Raw genomic sequence first — 8,696 nt, forward strand, 5'->3', positions numbered from 1 at the left:
TGGAGTTTACATCATGACACTTATCTATGCATTCAAATCCTAATTCCTGACTTTACTACCCTTTGACCTCATGAACTTTTATCTATGTATTTGAAACCCTAATCCTTGTTGTTGCCCTATCATTTGTTGTGACTTGATCCTAAACCCCAACTTAGGGGGTGCACCGTGATTTGGCCATTATGGATCTTGCTTGACCATCCACTCACTTGAGGACTGCCTCATGCCCTAATTCTTGCCTTCAGACCTTGTTATATTCATTGCATTGTCGATATTGGACTAAGTTGTGGTTATCTTTTGTTTTGCTTGCTTACTTGTTCATGCATTCATGGAAACATCATCATGTTGCTTCACATACAAGTTTGGTTTTGATTCCGTCCATTTGGTAGTTTAGCTTACAAATGTTGATTATCATTTTGATCCCTTCATCCATTTCATTACATTTTAAAATTCATCACAAGCATGACACTTTGAATTTAATCATTTGTACCTAAGTTGACTTTTGGTCAACTATTGACTTTTGGTCAACCAGTTGACCAAAGTCAACTAATCAAATTATGATCTTTCTAAAACTTGTCTTTGTTTGCATACCATTTCCATAATTTGGTGATTAGGGTTTTCTTTAGATGATGGCCATTGATCATGAATCATGCATTTGATGTTTGGTTCCATTTTTAGAACTAAGGCATTAAGCATATCATATCCATTTCATAAAGGCATAGTAAAATCACAAATTTGTTTTGGAATCACAAGTGAATTTGGATTACACAAGCATGTCACTTAAGTTCATAAGCATTTCACCATGCTACATAAACTATCCATATTAATATATTGCTAGCATTGGCATTGATACTACATTTCACTTTACATTCATAAACATTTTATATACAATATTTCAAGCATCACAAAGCGATGAACCATACTCCGGCAATACAGCCAAGAATTTTGACCAAAATATTTACATTAGTTTCAAAATATTTACATAGTTTCATTACATTTACAATAGTTTCCCTACATTTTTGAAGATGTTTCCATTACATTTTTACAAGTCCAAGCATAGTTATGTCGCTATAGCCATTGTCGTGAGATTGAAAGAAGGAATTGCTTCTTGCCCCCCATTTTCCAATGCACTCCAAGTATCCTTGAATCACATCCTACAAACACCAAACCATCATTATTAACAAGTTACAATACATACAATGCAACCTACAAACCAAATCATGACAATTCATTACACATACATACATGATAGTTGGGCAACTCACAACATAATCCAAGGCCCAATAGCATATACTATCATATCCAATCATTGCACATACAATAAAAACATAACAACAAATTGATAGTTCATAAATCTAAAATGATTAATGCTATGCAAGTGTGTAACCACCATGTTCTAACAAATCCCCACCACCTAATTCATCATGATTCAACACATAACCATACACCAGCACATAAAAACCAATCCCTATAATCTCTAACACCTTAGTCATTTACAAGCCATAAACCACATCGCCCTTAACCTACAAATTATTTACAAACCTCCAACTGGTACAACTAAGTAACCATTCTCAAATTGACATTTACTAGTATCAAATCCTCAACTAATCCTTCAGTTATCTAACTGCCTTATCTTTTAATCATTGTCAAATTGACCAACACTTGAAACCCTAACATTTCTAACAAATTTACTAACAGTCAATTAACATTTCTAATTAACCTACATTAGCATGTTAACAACAAGATTTCAAACAACCATGACTCAATTCGCCATAACTAATTTTTTGTTCCATGACATTAACTGAAACAATTCATAACAAACTAACACAGACAAATTTAACTAACATAAGCATTTCACAATACCCCTAAGTTATAGTAGTGGCAAGCTTTGAGCAATAAACAATGGCAATTAGAACACTGGTAGCATACCAATTCCATAACTAATTAAACATCAACAGCTAACCCTAGTTAACAATTCAAGTAAAACTTAAAACCAAATAAAAAATTATTGAAATTCAATTTCATGGGTTTAGCACACATTCAAAAAATCCAAGTTAATGCTAACTACTTAACTTGTTTGAATTAACTGATAAGCATTTTTTGTCTAACTGTAACTGACATTTTTTATAGAATCAATTAACTTTTAACCATTCACAAACTCTGTAACAATCCAATTAACAAACTAACTCCAACTGTTCTTAACTAACATTAAAACCTCACATTGTTTAATGGAGTTTAACTAACTAATTCAGCAAAAGTCTCATAACTAACCTACTAATCAAACCAAGTCATTAACAAAGTTCAATTCACTCACTAACACCTCCATCCAACATTCAGATCTTAATATCTATTTCCAATTCATTCTAACAGATTGAATCAACTAACTCTACTTCCAACTCATACTAACAGAACCACACACAATTAACTTAGTGATAATTTCTAACTGATAGCTAATACATTATAACTAGCTAACTAACCTCTAACTGTTTTTTCATTTTAAATCAATTTGAAGTGAATTTCAAAGTAATTTGAAGATGAATTTTAACAACTTTTAGCTATTTAAACGCATCTGCACTATGATCCGGGGGGGATTTTTTATTCCGCATCTAAAATTCTTCATTCTGCATCAGAGATTTTTCATTCTGCATCTAAAATTCTTCATTCTGCATCAGAGTTTTTTTTCATTCTGCATATGGTTTTCTTCATTCTGCATAAGAAATCTTTCATTCTGCTGCAATTTGTTTCTTCATTATGCAATTCATCTTTTTCATTCTACAATTTGATTCTTCAATCTGCTACCTGAGATTCACGAGTTTTTCAATCTTCAATCTGTAACCTGAGATTCACAATCTTCAACCTGAGTATCCGCCATTTCGCATTTGGATTCGCCCTGCAACAACCCGATTCACGCATCAAAATCTCAGAGTTTTGCACAGTTTCGTAACGGTTGGATAACTCACAGAGGAAGGAGACGAGAAGCAATTCAGAATCAGTTCATACCTATTTGCAATTGAAGCTTCAAATCCGGTGAGTTTTCTTGATTATAATTCTGTTTTCCTTCGTTTTCGCGCGTGCTCAACTGAACATTTTTGAATATTGATTCCGAGTCGCAAATCGATGAAAGAGAGTCATTGTTTATTCACTTGGTGCATCGTGATGTGAAGAAGACGATATAGAAGGCGTACGCACAGTGATGATGAAGTGTGATTCCACGTTTGGAGGATGATAAACATTTTCGGAATCAGCTTAAGCATAAGCGTCTTGTTGTAGCTTATGAGATGAATGTTTTGTTTGATGCCGATGAGTTTTCACTTGTTGCACCTTGGATTTGGGCTTAAGGCCCATCATCCCTTCCAAATGTCACGCACCCCCCCCCCCCCCCCCCCATTCGGCTTTGCAAACTGGTCTGAGGCTTGGTTTGGGCCTGATCTTTAGGTCTACACCCCTTTTCTTGGCCTAGTACATGTTTATTTTTTATTTCTTACACCTCAGTCTTGGGCCTGCCACCCCCACGTTAGCCTTTTAATCTTTCACTAATTGATTTATATTAATCTCTTTTAGAATTAGGTTTATTTGGGGTTAATTATATTAATTAAAGTTCTAATTAAAATTGATTAGAATTTTCATGTTTAGGACAGATAATAGTTTAGGTTTTAGTTAGATTTTTGGAATTTAATGAAGTCTTAAATCTTGATTAGGTTATCTGTAGATCTTGATTTGTATAATTAGATAATTAGGATTAATTAGTTTTTGATTATAAATTGTTTTAGAAAATTATTTTCCTAATTGATTCATTTTTGCACATAATGGCCATTTTGCCCTTAAGGCTTTAAAATCTTGATTTTTATGCATGTTCCCTCAATTTAGGATTTTTAATTAGAATTGTCTGATTTTATTTAGTGGATTAATTCAATATGTTTATTTCGTACCTAATTCAACTAATATTTTTATTCCCACTGATTAGTGTTGACCAAAGGTCACATTGGTCAACCAAATCCTTTGTATTGTGCTGTAAATCCCCAAACCTATTCAAGTGATCAAAATACCCTTGATCACTTGATATGGCAAGTCCATTATGCTCAAGCTATATTGGATATGTTGAATCTTGGGAGCTCAAGACCTCAAGGTTCAAATGCAAGATCAAGACTTTTAAAGTCAATATCAATCAAGCATAGCTGGCAAAATGGATAACTACTCAAACATAACAAATGTCAATACTTGTCAACCGTAATTCAGATTATGTGGCACGAGTCTTAAGAAATACAGAAGGAATCAGATTGGAGAATTCCATTAACTCATTCTGAATATCTTTGGGTACGGGACGAATGAATCAGTTGCTCATCGTATTCACCTCTATTCATAGACTTTAGCGCAACTTGCATAATGTGATTATCAAGTCTTCTTCTACCTCAAGATCAACACTCAGAATCTCCAATTAGCAACTTGTCGATTCTGATTCGAGTTGTACACCATGGGCCTTAAGTAACAAAGAATGATGAGAGTGGAGAATTCCTAACCTTGTCTCAAATATATTTGGCTACATGACGAATGAACTAGTTGCTCAAGGTATTCACCTTTGTTCATAGACTTTAGTGAAATTTGAATCATACAATTGACAAGTCTTCTTCAAGCAAGCATCAATCACGCAACACTTCAACAATGAAGTATCATTGCACATAAATCCTTCTTAAACAGTGAAACACCATTACTCTCCTCTTGGATTCATTACCAAACTCTCCTTCTTTATGTCCATACATCTTTTGGGATTATCATCTTAGGGTCACATACCCATTTCTTAATCAATTGCCTCATGCATTACCTATCAGTTCAGACTATGGCATCTTTATTCTTGCCCATAAAGTTCAGACTTTGGAAACTTCTTTCAGCCTATGGAGTACAAACTCTGGCATTATTCTTTGCCTATAAGGTGCTGACTTTGGCATCTTTCCCATACATTCAGACTATGGCATACTTTATTTCTTGCCTATAAAGTTCAGACTTTGTCACTTCATTCAGCCCATGGAGTTCAGACTCTAGAAACCCTTGATTGTGTCTATACAGTTATAAACTTTGACATGTTATCATGCCTTACAGTTCAGAATCTGGAATTCATTCATCCAGCCCCATGGAGTACAGACTATGGCTACCTCTTTCATTGCCTTACAGTTCAGACTTTGGCATCATACTCTTTTACCGCCATTGAGTTCAGACTCTGGCATTCAAATCATTTATTTTGCCTTGTATAGTTTAGACTATGGCACACTTGTACATCTTGCCCATGGAGTGCAGACTCTGGCAACCTTTGATATTTGTTTTGAAGTTTGGACTTCAGCATCATATTCCTTTTCCCTTATTGAGTTCAGAATCTAGAGATCTATTTCTTGCCCTTGTATTTAGTTCAGACTATGGCATATCTTTATGCTCATACCCATGGTAATCATCTATCTTGCTCTACGGGGTTCAGACTCTGGCTGTATATCTCATTCTACCTTGTGGGGTGCAGACCCTGACAATGTCGTTTCCTACCCCAAGGAGTCTCATACTCTGGTAGCATCTTTGGTTCAGACCATGCCTTCATAAATACCATTTGGCTGATTACCATCATTGTTTAGTGCCACGTCCTTGCTTGTTAAGCAATCTGCTTTGCCTATGGGCAATCTTATCAATCTTTTCCTTGTGTCGCATTAGTTCGATAAACTACAGAGCTTTGACTTTCTCATTGCACGATGAGAATATGTAGGCACGGGGATTCAAATCCTCCGTGAGCATATTTATTTATTTCTACCCATTCATCTCCATGATGCATTCATATCCTACCTTAATTCACTCCATGTGATATACACTGTTATCTTTGAGCCAAATACACTATCTCTTTGAGCTCCATCTTGTGTCACCTTGTGAATCAAGAGTTGTTTGTGCTGTGAAACCAAACACTTAATTCTCTTTGTTTTTGGTTATACCATATATAGTGGTAGACGCTTCTGGCTACCCACATATTATTCAACGCCAGTTTTACTCTTGGGTTCAGATTTGATGCCTTTTAGAGTTGAAAACATGTTATCCTTTGGTTCAGACCATACCTGTATCACAACTTCTTTTCATCTCCCATCATTAGTTCTATGAACTACGAATCTCTGAATTCCTTATTGCCTTATAAGGATACGTAGGCATAAGGGCCTTAATCCTCACCGAGAACTTTATCTATTCCATTCCTTTCTCCTTATTCTTTCACAGTAATCTTTAGATACAACACAAATTCGAGCAAGATCAATCAAAATGGTTCCCATGGAGTATCATAGATGTTATGGGTGTTAATACCTTCCTCTTGCATAACCGACTTCCTTACCCACTATTCTCTTTCCCCCGGGTTTTATCGATGTTTTCCCTTTCCTTCGGGGATAAATAAAGTTCAATGGCGATTGTGTTATATGTTCGAGCATGCGATGCGTTCAGGTATATTTCTGCTAACTTCAGTTGGCGACTCTGCAGGGGACACTCTGCTACTTGGAGTATTTCCTGGTCACTAAAAGGAGTCGAGCCTAGTTTTGATTTCTTCTCCGTTTATCTGGGTGTTTATCTTTATGCTTTACTCACTTTATTTATCGCATTCTTTATTGCTTTAAATATTGTTTATCTGCTAAATATTATCTGTTATACTCTATGTTGGGTTGGGGTTATGCTACACGAGAGAAGCTTTATACCTGAGCTGAGCACATACACATAATAGACTCGTGGATAGTCGTGTACACCTGCGTTTCGCACGTTGGGTTGTTACGAGAGCCACACCCATACTAGATTCACTTGGAAGTGATTTTGTCCTGCAAGAATTTGCTACGGCGGGGGTATTTTCATTTTGAGTGGATGACTCTGGGAACCTTCTAGGAACTACTTTCTTGAAGACTACAACCTATCTGTGAGGGGGACATGGGTTTTTCTCCAGGAAGCCAGAGACTCTACATACCCTTATTCTCATGGATACGCCGAACTTTTGATCCTGCATCGGGCAATATATGCAAATCATCCAGATTATTTTGTGTTGTTAACGTACATTATTGCATGTCATTTTTGCATTGTTGTATATCTGGCGGAGTTTTGAACCTGAATTGTTATACAGTCGTTGCTTTGAATCTATGGATGTTGCATAATTATTTGCATTCCATCCTTAACATATGCATTCATGCATTTGCATCTCATGCCCATCAACCAAGAAAAGCTCACCTTGTCCTTCATTCAGCCATAAAGACGATGACTCTTCGACACCGGTACTTCACAAGAGCTAACAAATCAAGAATCATGGAAGATGTGGAACACAAGAATGCTGCTGTCAAGGAGGCTTTGGCCCAATTCCAGGGTGAAATGGACCTTTTCTGAGGCAACATAAATAACATATTGGAGTACCTTCAAGCCTAGAAGGTTACTACCTCAACTTATGCCAATTCTATTACTGCTATGGTTACTGATGCCATTACCGTTGTTACCACTTTTGTTAATGATGTTGTGGATACTGTGATTCAACCTGTGGTAAGCCAACCTATCTGTCAGTCGGGTCCTAGTAGGCATGTTGTCGCTTATCCGTGGGGGTTGCCTACGAATTTTACTCCCTAAGTTGCGAATGGGAATGCTTTTATGCCATATCAACCTTTTAATGTGCATCCTGTCAATGGTAACTATGTTGCCCATCCTTGGGGCATGACCACTCACTCTCCTCAAATGGTTAGTGCCGACAACTGTGAGATCAAACCAAAACAGGCTCTTCAAACTTCTGCACCAGCTATTGTTGAAACTCCTAATGATAACAAAGATGAGTACAAAGGCCTTAACCTTCATTTGTGTCTTCCTCCTCGGGCTACTCAACCTACTGTTCAGAATTTGAATCAAGGTGTTCAGATACCTCCTCTTTATCCTGGAACATCTTTTGTTGTTACACCTCCATTTGTGTATCCTGAGGCATCCTATGCTCTATATCAGTGTCAGTATGGTCAGAGTGTTAGTCAGATGGTTAATCCAAAATTGATGCATACTCAAGGGTATCCCTAGTTTGCTTCACCTCCAGTCCTTGCTCAGGCACCTTCTCAGGGTGTTCAACTTCCCAATCATCAAGCTAATCTTCAACTTGCTAATCAAATTACTTTTGGTTCAGATCCGAACGAACAAGCAGACTATCGATTACTAGATGAGAGGATAAGAGCCATTGAAGGTTTCTCTGCTTACGGTATGGATGCTAAGGACATATGTCTAGTTTCCAATGTGGTGCTTCCTCTTAAGTTCAAAGTTCCATATTATAGCGATAAATTCATGATCATCAAGCTATGGATAAACTTGATGTCAATAAAACCAGAGTCGTCACCGCGCTTTTATTGTTTCCAAAGGAAAAGGGAAAAGTACGAGCAAAACCCAAAGATAAGAAGTTTTCAAATCAAACCTAATAAAATTTCAGAGATTACAGGTAAAGGGGTTGGTTACACAGAGGGAAGGTGTTAGCATCCAAAGTGTCCTAGGTATTCCTAGGGAGCCCTTTTTTGTGTGGAAGTGATTTGGTAAAAATGATGTTTTAATAAAAATATAGAGTGGGGAGATGAGAAAAGAACCCATTAATTATATTTTTGCTTTTTACAAGACCTTCGGTCTTATGCCTACGTACCAATATAAAAATGATGGATCAAAACCCTGTAGTTCGTGGTAAAAATTTCAAAGAAGTT

At 36.6% G+C, this 8,696-nt stretch overlaps 1 long non-coding RNA gene across 1 annotated transcript; it reads right to left on the minus strand.

The window, feature by feature from the left end:
- Nucleotides 1–940: 940 nt before the first annotated feature.
- On the minus strand, nt 941–3,279 carry LOC127097282 (uncharacterized). Its single transcript, XR_007792975.1, has 2 exons — nt 2,998–3,279; nt 941–2,887 (listed from the first exon to the last, which is right to left on the minus strand). It is a non-coding gene; the product is annotated as an uncharacterized LOC127097282 (long non-coding RNA).
- Between the last annotated feature and the right edge of the window lie 5,417 nt (nt 3,280–8,696).

Source organism: Lathyrus oleraceus, chromosome 6 (genome assembly GCF_024323335.1).
Source record: "Lathyrus oleraceus cultivar Zhongwan6 chromosome 6, CAAS_Psat_ZW6_1.0, whole genome shotgun sequence".
In the NCBI taxonomy this organism is placed as follows: Eukaryota; Viridiplantae; Streptophyta; class Magnoliopsida; order Fabales; family Fabaceae; genus Lathyrus; species Lathyrus oleraceus.